At 38.1% G+C, this 13860-nt stretch overlaps 1 protein-coding gene across 1 annotated transcript in view; it reads right to left on the bottom strand.

Moving 5' to 3' along the window:
- Positions 1 to 13860, bottom strand: part of SLC44A5 (solute carrier family 44 member 5) — a 415088-nt gene that overhangs the window by 87414 nt on the left and 313814 nt on the right. The gene's annotated exons all lie outside the window — the stretch shown is intronic.

The raw sequence follows: 13860 nt of genomic DNA, 5'->3' as shown, positions 1-13860 counted from the left end.
ACAGCCTTTGATTTGGTAATGTTAGTTCCTATCTTATTTAGATTTCCTTAAAGATAAATTCAGAAACTTTGATGAAAATAGTTAATTTGGAAGGTGATTTTAGGGAACTTTAGTGGGAGCAATAAAAGTAAGAGGGAAGGGATCTAAGCCAATAAAGATCTAAGTGGATTACTGCATCGGCACCAGTGACTCATCTTGCTAGGGACCAAATGTAAAATATGCCCATCAGTGGACATAGCTGTAAGCAAACACAGAAGGACTAAGGGGCATCAGCAGCATCTAGTATAGTTTGCTTGTTCTCTTTCACCATCAATGAACTAATCAGAGAATTTGCTAGATGATCACTATGTGTTCCTAACATATGTGTCAGTAACCTTATAATTTATGCAGTTTCCAAGAAACATTCGAAAAGGAGAGAAAAAAGTTTGTAGAAGACTAAGAGTAGAATCTGAGTAAGATTGAACAACGACTAGAACTTGGGAAGGGGACCAGAAATAGGAAAGTCATTGCAGATTTAAAGAATAGGATAACAACAAAAGCTTTAATTCATAAATCACTTACATTGAGCTGCATATTAAGCTGAATGCATTACCTAGTTGTCACAACGGAGTAATGATTCCATGATAGCAAGTCACCAGAGTTCTATGGGGTATGTGTTGGAATATAGCTCCAAATATTTTAGGCTTCACATTGGTTTGTCCTTTCCCCCTTGCCACAAGGAGCTTAGGTTCATTGAGTCACACCCATCACAATGCCACAGAGTCACTACCATTCTTTTGTTTATCTGTAACCACTTCTATGCTCTCCTCCCCAACCAGTTAATCATCTTTTCCCCTAATCGGAATCTGTTAATTTGTAAGGTCAGATCCTTCTAGGACACTAAAATTGTAAGTTAATATTGCCTTTCTCCTCTCCTTATGTCTTTTGAATAGTTTACTTTAAAGCAATGTCCTTTTTTATAGATACAGGAAGACAGTTAATATTATACTTTGTAACTTAGGATTTAATTGGTTTTGAATATTATTCATTCCCGGGCATTTGCTTTCTCGACTTAAGCCTCAATTGCCCTCACTTCCTAGCACCCCTAAAGCAGGTTCCCGACGAGGGACTGAATGGACCCAGGGCAAGCTGTGGTCTACCCTGCCATCGAAATGGGCCAGGTCAAAGCGCCACAATTCTTAACTATAAGTTAAGAGCTTGATCATAGACAAATGCTGTCAAGATCCAAAAGTAATGATGAGACTAGGACCCTGCTAGAGATAGGAAAGACTATCTGGCCTGAGCACTGTAGTCTGAGATCGAGATGGCCCTATGAGAGCAATTCTATAAGCTTAAAGTATTTCTTATTGTGTCCATATAAAATGATTTATATTATGAATGCTTATATGTATGTTGGACAAGGAGAGGAGAAACACACCCATGGGATTCCGCTCTAGGGTGGGTTCACCTGCTAAATAAGAATCTGTTCTGGAAGTGGCTTTCCCTGAGGGAAAGAACTCTACCCTATTGATAGTGACCACACCTATATGTAACTGCGACCCCAACCCCTCACGCTGGGGAATATAATGAGACTATAAGAGTGGGCTGGGGGAGAAGCAGAGGAGAGACAGGAGTGAGTGGAGAGAGGATTGGAATAAACTGCAACTGACACCAACCAGCCTGGCCCTCGCCACTGACCATTCCTTCAACTGCCCATTGTCACTGACCTCTCTGGGGTGGAGGAACCGGCGTGAGACTACCCAACGCGGGCGGTGGGAGTGAAAGACCACTGCTGTCTTTTTTGTGTTTACACAGTATGTATTATTTGCATCGAAGATTTATAGATAACTGCAACTCAGTCTACCTTTTATGTAGTGTAAACAGAGTTTGAACCCAGGTTTGTTGCTCCCCAGGGTCTATACTTTAACATCTGGACTATCGGTATCAGAACACTGCCTTTCAATACTAGAATAGGAATAAACTTGATAACAATGTGAAACAGCGACATCAGCTGAGGAAGGATCCGCTGATTCTCTAAAATGGCCCACATCTGCTTGGGATGTATATTTTGCTGTTCCCAACTTGGAGACTCCCACATTCTCTCTTAAGCACATCTCTCTTTCCCTAGTGCTTTACTATCACTCTGGCCCTAACCACAATTATTTAAGGTTACTGTTAATTGCCACTCTAACTTCCTCTTTATCACAAAATCCCTCCTGGCACTCCACCTTGACTGACTCTAAAGTAGTCACAAAAAGTGGTCTAACTAAAACCACTTTAATATGTATTTCACAAATCAGTCATTTGCTAGTACATAATTTCCCATGTGTTGAGGTAAGATTTTAGACTTAATGAATGGATGTTACTAGACTGTAGCAGAAATCATATACTGAGGTACTGCAGGAATCATGTATTATGTTAGTCGCAAGAGAAAATAATAAATTGCAGCTTCCTCTTTGATCTGTCTTTTAGATTACTAGGGAAGACATTTAATATGTCATGAGGACATTCAGGTGGTCCTACATAAAGTCCACATGATTATCAGCAGGTACTGAGAACATTCTGTGAGGAAGTCATCTGGAAGTCTGATCCTCCACCATAGTCAAGTTTCAGGCCTTACTTTCTCTTTCAGGGAGTCAGACACTGTGCTTAGGGCACCATTGATGTCAGGGGTTGAATCAGAGTCTCCTGCATGCAAAGTATATGCTCAACTTGTTGAGCTCTCTCTTGGTTAAACCTTGTTAGCTGACATCTCAACTGCTACTAAAGAAGAACTCAGAGTCAGAACTATCCATAGACATGTTGTTGACTCCCAACCATAGAAGCTGTGTGAGATAAGACATGTTTGTCTTTTTACATTTATATTTACAAGATTTGGGAGGACGGTAATTTGCAATGCAGCAATAGATATAAACTGTCACTGTCACTGTCCTCCCGTTTTTCATCGATTTGCTCCAGCGGGCCCAATAATGTCTCCATTGTAACAATTGTTACTGTGTTTGGCATATCAAGTATGTCACGGGTAGCTTGTCAGGCTTTGCTGTGCAGGCGAGATACTCTCGGTAGCTGGACAGGCTCTCAGAGAGGGGTGGAGGAATCGAATCTGGGTCGGCCAGGTCAGCTGCATGCAAGGCAAACACTTTACCCTCTGTGCTATCGCTCCAACCCAGATATAAACATTATACAGAATTATTAAATATTTCAGATACTTGAAAAGGACAGTTAGTTAAATTATCATTTTCTTCTTCAACCTTTCCTTTTTGTAAATAAAAATTTGACCTGTTTATAATATTTTAAACTTATACCTATAATTGATAAAATGTTACGTATTTCTGGGGGATTCTTTACCATATTATTTAATACCTGTGGCTCTTGACTTAATTCCTTAGGGCAAAATATGACATATATCTGTCTTTACTCCTAGAAGAAAATTTTATCTTAAAATTCCAGTCTGCAATATGGATTAAATATCATTCATTTAATCTGAATTGTCAATTATCATATTCCTGTTCACTTTACTTATTGGCCTTTATTATGTGATAGGCATATAAAGCCTCTGAAACTATAGAGCTGGACACATTAATATTTAGCATAAAACAAACTCCTCCTTTCTCCCATCGTAGAAAACACCCCCCCAGGTGGGGTTTTGCTTTTAGTGGGCAGTAACAGATACCTGGCTCTATGTCTACACTGTCTTTCCTCAAGATTATATGACCTCTGAGTCCTTGGTTACAATTTATTCTAGAGGGTTTTACTGATTTGCCTACTCCAAAGGACACCAAAGTTTTCTTTATATTGATATTGTTATGCTGATAATTGAGAGAATTCTGGATACCACATAGTCTTAATATCTTGAAAAAACGTGTGTGCTGATGGATAAGAGTTAAACATCATAAAAATATAGAGCAGTCTTATCATGAAAGAGGTCTTGTACTTATAGTCCTTCCAAAAGACAAAGTAAGTTTCAGCAACTTGCTTTGTCTATTAAGAGGAAAACCACCCTTCAAGGTCCATATTTGAGATGAATTCGGAGAACTAAATACATGTTAGATTATCCAGGCTATTAGGCAGGTCTGTTGTTAGGTCTGTATAGAAGAATGGACTCAATGGTAGCTAAAATATCTATCAAGGGACAGGATGTCATATAGGGCCTCTAGCAAATGTCTGTAACAGGATAGGAGTCAGAGGTCCTGAGGGTTTTAGTCTACATTTATTTCAAATTACCTCTTCTTTTCAGAAGTAGATCTTGAGCTCTAAATGCTGAGACACCAAGTTTGATCCCAGGCAGTACAAGTTTGATCCCTGCTAGTGCTGCCCTGGTGACCACCAGCATGCGGTACCAAAACCAAGCATTGAATTATGGAGCCCTCAGAGCTAGGCTCAGTATCAAAGAAAGTGTTCCCAAGGCCTGCTGAGTACTATTTTGGGGTTGGAGTGTTAGAAAAGTGGGTAGAGCATTTGCCTTGAATGTGGCTGACTGAGGTTTGATCCCTAGCATCTCATATGGTTCCCTGAGCACTGCCAGGAATAATTCCTACGTACAGAGTAGGAAGCATTACTTGGTGTGGCCCCAAATGAAACAAAACAAAAACAAAAAAATCTACAGAATGGGAGAGGATATTCACCCAATACCCATCCGATAATGGTTGATATCAAGGATATACAAAGCACTGATTGAACTCCACAAGAAGAAAACATCCAACCCCATCAAAAAATGGGATAACGAAATGAACAGACACTTTCTCAAAGAAGAAATCCGAATGAATAAAAGGCACACGAGAAAATGCTCTACATCACTAATCATCAGGGAGATGCAGATCAAAACAACAATGAGATATCTCACACCAAAGAGACTGGCCCACATCCAAAAGAATGAAAGCAACCGGTGTTGGCGTGGATGTGGCAAGAAAGGGACTCTCCTTCACTGCTGGTGGGAATGCCGACTGGTTCAGCCCTTTTGGAAAACAGTATGAACAATTCTCAAAAAATTAGAAATTGAGATCCCATTTGACCCAGCAATACACACATGGGAATAAATCCCAAAGAAGCAAAAAAGTATAGTCGAAATGACATCTGCACTTGTATGTTCATTGCTACACTGTTCACAATAGCCAAAATCTGGAAAAAACCTGAGTGCCTGAGAACAGATGACTGGTTAAAGAAACTTTGGTAATCTATACAATGGAATACTATGCAGCCGTTAGAAAGGATGAAGTAATGAAATTTGCAAACAAGTAGCTCTACATGGAAAGTATCATGCTAAGTGAAATGAGTCAGAAAGAGAGGAACAGACATAGAAAGTCTGCACTCATCTGGGGAATATAAAGTAACAGAATGGGAGATGAACACCCAAGAATAGTTGAGATAAGTGCCAGGAGATCTGCTCCACGGCTTGAAAGCCGGCAGCACGTGCTGGGAGAAAACGCAGCTCAAATAGAGAAGGGAACACCAAGTAAAGGGTGTTTGGAGGACTCGCTCGGGATGAGAGAAAAGTATTAGGAGTATATGTTGGGGATATCTACTCTGACCACTCTCAGTAACATTCATTTTTTAAAAGTCTCATTCATCCTCCTACTAAATAAAAAATAGTATAGGACTGTGATTAAGAGCACAATCTCTAGAATTAAGCAACTTATGTTATATTAATGAATAAAGCCAAACAACCAAGCTGCATAGCAATTAATACACATCTGGGTCAGTCATCTTTTCCTCTTAATTTTTGTTTTAAATGTAAATCTGGAGACAATTAAAGAAATGATAGTGTGTGCGTGTGTGTGTGTGTGTGTGTGTGTGTGTGTGTGTTGAGGGGATCTGTGAAAGACCTGTTTTCAGCTATTCATTACAAATAAGCAAAAATTAGTAGATGTGTGAAAACTTTATTCAGGTAAATTCTTGTTTCATACATATCTAGAAAGTGTGTGATGCTGAAGTATGAAGAGCGAGTATTATTATCTAGCATAATCTTTCATTTCCCAACATTTGCAAAGCATGTTCCTATTATGCTCCAGGTCTGAGTCAGAAGTTGGAGCCATTATAAAGCCCTCTGTCAAGGAGAAAATGTGATTAGACCAACTGCTTGCACTGACACTTAAAAATTAACTGCGAATCTGTTTGGGGCAGCTAAGGCATTCCCTAAACACTTGCTAGTTGGGAATGTTGGCTTTCAAATCATTATTTTGTATCCCTTAAAGGTACATTTTAACTGTTTTAATATGTGAAGAGCAGGCCTGCCAAATTGTGCTTATGGCTTTTTAACACAAGCAATTTACAAATGCAATGAAGCAGATAATAGGACACATGATACTGAATTTGAAAATCTGTGTTGATGACACTACTGCTGTAGAAACATTTTTTTGGAAAGGCCCTGTATCCAGTTGCCTGCATAAGAAAAATGTTATTTATCATTGCACAGGTGGCTTCTTCCACCCAATGGTGAGTTTAGGGCCATGTCCTTGAGCACAAACGAATTCCTCTCTTGCTAACGATATTCCATTCAACAAACAGTAAACATGTCACTCATTACTAGAGAAAACTGGCCAAGAAATTCTCAATATTATTTTCTTTTTAAAATGAATATTTCTATAACTAAAACAAGTATAGTTTGAGAGTCTAATCTGTAAAAGTTTTTTAAAGAATGCAAAAGGACTTTTTGTTTATTTCATGAGGGCCACACCCAGTGGTGCTGAGGGCTTGTGCTCAAATATCAGTCCTGGAGGGCTCATATGGTGTGCTGGGAATAGAACTTGGGTAAGCCACAAGCAAAGCACTGTAAGCACTATCCAACCCTGCAAAAGACATCTTAATATTGATTCTAGTTATGAATATAATGCATTTTTAGAAAAAATTCACTAGACCAATTTTTAAAAACTGGAACTATAGTTCTTCAAATCTTTCGATCATTTTTATTCAAAGAAATAAATTTTCTTTGCTAAAGCTGTTATAAGCTATGGTTTGATAGGTACATTTTTAGTTCCATGAGGACCCATAACCAGATCCCACTGCAGATTCCCTTTATAATTCTTATTAGAATGAGGACACCATATTCACAAACTAAAAATATAATTTTATTTATAGTAAGACAAACTGTTCAGTGTTTCTCTGTAGAAAAACACAAAAAGTCATCATAGAATTACCTATGTGCTTAAAAAGGCCACTTGAGTGACTTCTTTTATTTATAAAAATATGCTTCCTTCATATCTCATATTTCTTGGGATGGAAACCAATTTGCTTTAAGAAAAGGAAAAGGTAGGACCTCAAACTTTTCCCCCAAGATTTTAATTTACAATAGAGCAGTCTGAGCCTGAATTGAGTCATGTGATACAAACACAAATCTTCCTTAAATTTATGATGGGGTTACAGCCCAATTAACCAATCAAAAGTTGAAAATAAGGTAAATCAAAATTCTTTCAATAAGCCTTACCTACCAAAAATAATAGCTTAGCCTAACCTCCATTAAGTATGTTCAGAATTTGTTCTTAGTTTATAGTTGATCAAAATCATCCAAACTCTATGCCTTTTTTTATAATAAAGTGTTGAATATTTCTTGTAATTTATTGAATGCTGTACTGAAAGAAAAAAAAAAACAAGATGGGTGTGTGGGTGCTCAACATTAATAGCTGAACACAAGGGCCTAGAGAATACTCTGGAGTATTAAACTGTCATTGCTGGATAATAGGGCTGCTATAGTGAAAAGGCATTAATTCCTTCTGAGGCTGATGAACAGCTGAAATAAAACACCAGATACACACTGTATAAAGACTTTAAAGTCTTGATTCCCACCATGGAAAACCATTTTCAGGCTCTTTCCTTACACCACCCCACACTAAAGCAGGAGATTTTTTTGCCAAAAATCAGGGTGGCTGGGATTCTGGGATTGCAACCTGTGGGGACTACTTATTCACTGCCTTCATTAAATGTGACAGGAAATTGCAAAAACAAATAAACAAATCCAAATGAGCAATCAACAAAGAAATTCTACCAAATAGCACCAATCAAGTTTCCAAGTTCTAGTACCTATAAGGTACTAAAAATGAGAATGCTCCCTTCTTGGCATTTGAAGACATTTTTGGTCAGAGAAAAGAATAATCTACTGGATTTACACAAGCAAACAGGGAAAAAAAGACATATGACTATATTATACCCCCAATAAGCATGAACACTTGTTTTGAAAAGGGGGGTGCCAGGATGCACGTGGTGGTGCTCAGGGTTTACTCCTGGCTCTGTGTTCAGGGATCACATCTGGTGGGGTCTGAGAGACTATGTGGTGCCAAGGATTGAACATGGGTCAGCCACATGCAAGACAAGTTCCTTATCTGTTGTGCTATCTCTCTGACCCCAGCATGAATATTTGAATTCAGCAATGATGGAATCATATTGGATCACATTAAACTATTTAGCATTTTTTATTCTCTCACTTAAACAACATTAAGAATTTAAGACTGAATCAGGTTAACCTCTTTTTTGTCTATATGATGCAATATCAGCCCCGCCCGCCCCCCTCTCCCCCCCCCCCACCCCTGTTTCTAGCCAATCCATGATGACCTTCTTTGATCTTTAAATTACTTGTACACCAAGACCCATTACTGGTCTTTCGCCAGACCCATATCTCCACTGAATAATCAATCCCAAAGTTTACCAGAGTCCAGAGAAAGGTATGAATGCCCCACCTCTCAAGAGGAAGAATGGCTAAAGAATCTACAACCAATGGTTGAGAAGATAGCTTCAAATGTTGGAGCATGAGTCATGTACGCACTAGATCCTGAGTTCAATTACTGACACCACAGAGTCCCCCAAACACTTGGTACAGTCCTAGTGATCCACAGCATTGCTAAGCCTGAGTAGCAGAGCACTGAAGACCAAATTCTGATGCAACAGGCCCACAAAGCCTGGCCAGGTATTGCCAGGAAGTGGTGCCAGAAGGAGCCCTCTCCTAACTGCTTGAACATAATACTGAACAAAAAAGAGAATTTGCAACCTTACGTGTATCTGCTATTAATCAGCCTCTGACCATGCATATTCTAGGATTCCTATACAATCAAATGCATTTATACTCCCCAAACACCACCAGAAACCTCATCCAATTACAAGCTCAGGCTCAAGCTTCAGATTTAATCACCCTAGGTCAGAGAAAATGCAAATACAGCACGCGCTGTAGGGTTAGTTCCTCTCCTAAGGATAACTTCTTGATCACCAAATTCATCAGAAACAGTCCTACTTCCTACCATCTACAGTCCTACCCTCCTTGCTTCCAATTTCATTTTCTTCACTTTCCTTCATACTTGCACCACCAGCCTCTTCAAACCCACTGGGTTTCTGAATACCCACCTGATTCCAAAACCAAAGCTCACATTTTAAGTTTTGAGACTTCAGTATTCATTTTTCAAGGCATCAAATTTTATTTGCTAGCTGTTGCTACATCTTTCCTCATAATGAACTTAGTACAACCACTTTATTGTGTGAGATCATTTGGGATCTCTCAGTCAGATGTTGATTAGGACTTTAAATGTTTAAAAACCAAGTCAGTCGGTGACAAAAGACACTCTTTGAAAGTTCAGTCAAGCCTGTTGACCAGAATGCTTACATGCAACTTCTCATGGTGAGAGTTCTGGGTTTCTTTGCATTTAAACACCTTCTTGTTAATCTCCTATCAATCCAGTGAATATTGTTAACAGTTCCTTAGCAAGATTGGAAACAAAAACTCCGAACCATAGTTCCAAGTAGTGGCTTGGTAAATGCAACAATTAACTAATCTGCTCAACAGAAACCCTTTTGAAAAAACAAATAAAAATTTATGACTGTTAAAATTATGCTTTTATTATAGATCTAATGTTAACACAAGGATTGTAAAGAATAATGTACATCATAAATATTCCTTTCTCTAGTTAGTAAAATAAGTGATTAGCAATCATCAGTGAAGTAAGGAAAAGGAGGGCTATTATCATAAATATTAGTTTGATCATTCAAGATTTGAGTACCTTTTACCCAGACTCAGTTGCACTTCAATGGAGGCTCTGCTTTTCAGCAGTCGAGTATCAAGTCCCTTTGTTGTTCCCTAACTGGCAGTATTCCACATAAAGGGTAAAAACAGTTTCTTCTCAGCAAAATTTGTGAGAAACATGGCTCTTTCATGGCAATACTTCATATGAAAAGAGTAGGAATGCAAGATAAAGCTAAGGAGATCCTGACCTAACAAAGATGGCAATGAAAGAAGCCAGACTATTTACAACACGTTAGCTTTACAACATGTTAGTGAGACTGACTTAACATTGCCTTTCCTCAGCTGAAGGCACACACACACATTGTTTCCTTGTAAAAGATTCTTCAATTTCTTAGCAACCTCTGCCAATCTCTTTCCTTCATTCTTTTTTTTCTTTCATTTTTCCAACACTGGATGTAACTGAAGAGTTATGCTTATATTAGAGACAGGCTATTAAAGCTGTAAATATAGCATACATATGGCATACATGCAGTTTTTCATTCACTCATTTTAATTAGTTGGCATCAGGATTGATTTTGGGAAAATCTCTAAATCAATCCAATATTGTAGTCCTTCATTTAGGAACATTTACTCTTCAATTCCCTTAGGTGAACTGCTGTCTTTACAAAATGAATCTGGATGTCTTGAATAAAAAGACGAACTTCTTATCTTGCTCCATGTGGAACAGTGTTGTGAACTTCTCTCCTGTCCTTGTATTCTGTCAACAGGAGAGAGCAGTAGTGGCTTTCCCAAATAAACTCTATACAAAGATAGCAGGTGTTTCTTTTTTGGGATTACAATGACTGATTTTGAGATATGGGAGTAGAGACTATTCTCCATTGTGCAATAGGCCTTCCAAACACAATATAAGGTCCTTATGAAATTCCTGTGTGCATTTAAACTATACTAACCTAGATTATGGTTTGCAATACAAGACAGTAAATTATACTTAAGAAAATTAAAGATGAAGTTATGAAATTTACATACAAGTGGTACTACATGGAAAGTATCATGTTAAGCGAAATGATTCAGAAAGAGCGGGATAGACACAGAAAGATTGCATTCATCTGGGGAACATAAAGCAACAAAAAGGGAGACTAACACCCAGGAATGGCTGAGATTAGTACCAGGAATTTTGCTCCATGACTTGAAGGCCAGCCACACGTGCTAGGTGAAAAGGAAGCTCAGATAGAGAAGAGAGCACCAAATAAAGGGTGTTGTGAGGACCCTCCCAGGGTGGGAGAAGCATGGTAAAAGTAGTCTATAGACCAAACATGATTGCCACTCAATGCCTTGCAAAACACAGTACCCAAAAGAAGAGAGAGAGAACAAGGGGGAATGCCCTGCCACAGAGGCAGGGTGGGACGGGGGTGATGGGGGTGGGGGGGATGCTGGGACCCGTGGTGGTGGAGGATGGGCACTGGTGGAGGGATGGGTACTTGATCATTGTATAACTGAAACCCAAGAACAAAAATTTATAAGTCTATAACTGTACCTCATGGTGTTTCACTAATAAAAAAAGAAAAAAAAGAAAATTAAACTTAAAAGCAAGTGATTTAACACCCAAAAGGAGTGGGAGGGAATGTGCCTGATACAGAGGCAGGGGGTGGGAAAGGGGTGGGGTGGCAGAAGGGATACTGAGAACATTGGTGGTGGAGAATGGGCACTGGTGGATGGATTGGTACTCCAACATTGTATGACTGAAGCATAATCAAGAAAGTTTGTGTAAGTCTGTAACTATATCTCATGGTGATTCATTAAAAAAATGGGAAAAAAAAGCAAATGATTAAAATTCTGAACTACTAGATCATACAACATTAGAACACAAAACACTGCCCAGTGCTATTATGTAGCATTACTGGTATAGTAGGATATTATTTCACTTAGTCTTTACAATAGCCCTGGAAGTAGGAGTTTTCATATTTTATAGGTAAGAAAACTGGGGCTAAGAAATTACCCCAAGTCCACCAAAGATGAAAAAATCTTAGGTCTGCTTGATGCCACATCTCCATTTCATATGCAAGAAATTTTGATTGTGTATCAAGAAACAAAAACAAAGAGAATTATGTAGATAAGAAAGATGAAGATGTGTCTCAAAGTCAAAGAAGCTAAAAATTTTATGATTTGTAGAAGGAAAAAAGTCAACTAACATTCTATTTAAACAACGTGCACCGTGTTACAATTGCATTATTGTCTGGGAGTAAAATACTTTGAAGAAATACCAAAGGAATGTTCTAGATACCTCAGTGTACATCATTTAGTGGTGGTGATTTATGCTCCTCTCTTATTCACTCTCCTCTTAATTTTCTGGCTTGGTTTTTTTTCTTCTTCTTCTTCTTTTTTTTTTTTTTTTTTTTTTTTTTTTGCTTTTTGAGTCACACCTGGCAATGCTTGGGTCACTCCTGGCTTTGCACTCAGAAATCACTTCTGGCAGTGCTCAGGGGACCATATGGGATGCTGGGAATCGAACCCGGGTTGGCCGCGTACAAGGCAAATGCCCAACCTGCTGTGCTATCACTCCAGCCCCTGGCTAATTTTTTAAATTCTGTAGTTCTGTGTAGTTTTTTCATAGTATTGCTAAAACAATTTTTTTCTTCTAAAGGTTTTTTTAAGTGTTTTAGTTTCTAAAATTGCACTGTCTTCATTTATACTACTTAAGTAATTATTTTATAGTTGTAGAGTTGAGAGTAATACAGAAATTCTTCCACCAGTGTTTCAAAATTCCCTTTTCTTTTTCTGATATTCCCTTTCTTTTATCCCCACATCCCCTCAGTTTCCCATTCAATGGTCATATCTAAAGATTTGTTTCCCTTGGGGATGGTCTGATCCCTTTCTTTGATTTTTACTCCACACATGAGCAACATATGACTTTTACTTTCTGACTCACTTCACTCAGCATGATACCATCCAATTCCATCCAAGTTGCAGCAAACTGGAAAGTACTTTTAATAGCTATTCTCAAAGATTTTCTCTTGTTGAATGATAAAAATCTCTTTCAAAATCTTTCAAAGAACAAGTAAGAGTATTTTCTATTGTTGACACAGAATGGAGGCACAGCCCTTTGTTCCTACTAGTACAGAAAAAATGCTTTCCACATTATCTTCAAGCCGTTAGTTATTAGAACCTACTGTTTGGCTTTTCCACTAAAAATAATATATTTAATTTTCCTAAATCAGATCTAAGGGATAAGATTTAGGTTCCCAGTGAGGGACCAGAGAGATAGTACAGGGTTGAATGGGCACCCCAGGCTTCCTTAGGACCTCTCAGGAGATGCTCTCTGCTCCTTCTTTATCCTCAGCCAAAACATTCCTATGGGGACACATGATACCTTCATATGCATTTATGAAATCATTTAACAGAAAGTATTCACATTGATTACTTTGGTGTTTTTAAAAGAATATATTTGTCCTCATTTTCATTTTCATATTAAAATCTTTAGCCTGACTAAAGCACAGGATATCTTTTCCTGGCAGGCAAAGACAATATGAATTATATACCAGTTAATTTGTTGGTAATATTTTTAGTAATGATCCTTTCTTTTTTTGTTTATTAAAAATAAAGGTCAGCTGTTACTTTTAGCAAAATTGAAATCTATGTTCCAGCTTAGTAAACAACAACATGAACATACTTAGCTGCTTGCTGGAATTTCAAAAGTGAAACCATTTAAAAGAGACTATAAACTATTAAGTTTTTTGTCTTCCCCGTTGGTATAACTATTTACTTATTTATGCCACAAAATAATATGCATTTACTTGTCATGGTATAATTTATTTTGGGTTCGTATGCTTTTTTTGATTTTGGTTTTGGTGTCTAAGCCACACCCACCTTCACTCAAAACTTAATCTTGTCTCTGCACTCAGGTATCACTCCTGGTGGTACTCAGCGAAACATTCAAGCCAGGGATT

Source organism: Sorex fumeus, unplaced genomic scaffold (assembly GCF_029834395.1).
Source record: "Sorex fumeus unplaced genomic scaffold, SorFum_2.1 ptg000047l, whole genome shotgun sequence".
Taxonomy (NCBI): Eukaryota; Metazoa; Chordata; class Mammalia; order Eulipotyphla; family Soricidae; genus Sorex; species Sorex fumeus.
The sequence above is the reverse complement of the archived record's forward strand: the minus strand, read 5'-3'. Positions and strand labels throughout refer to the sequence as shown.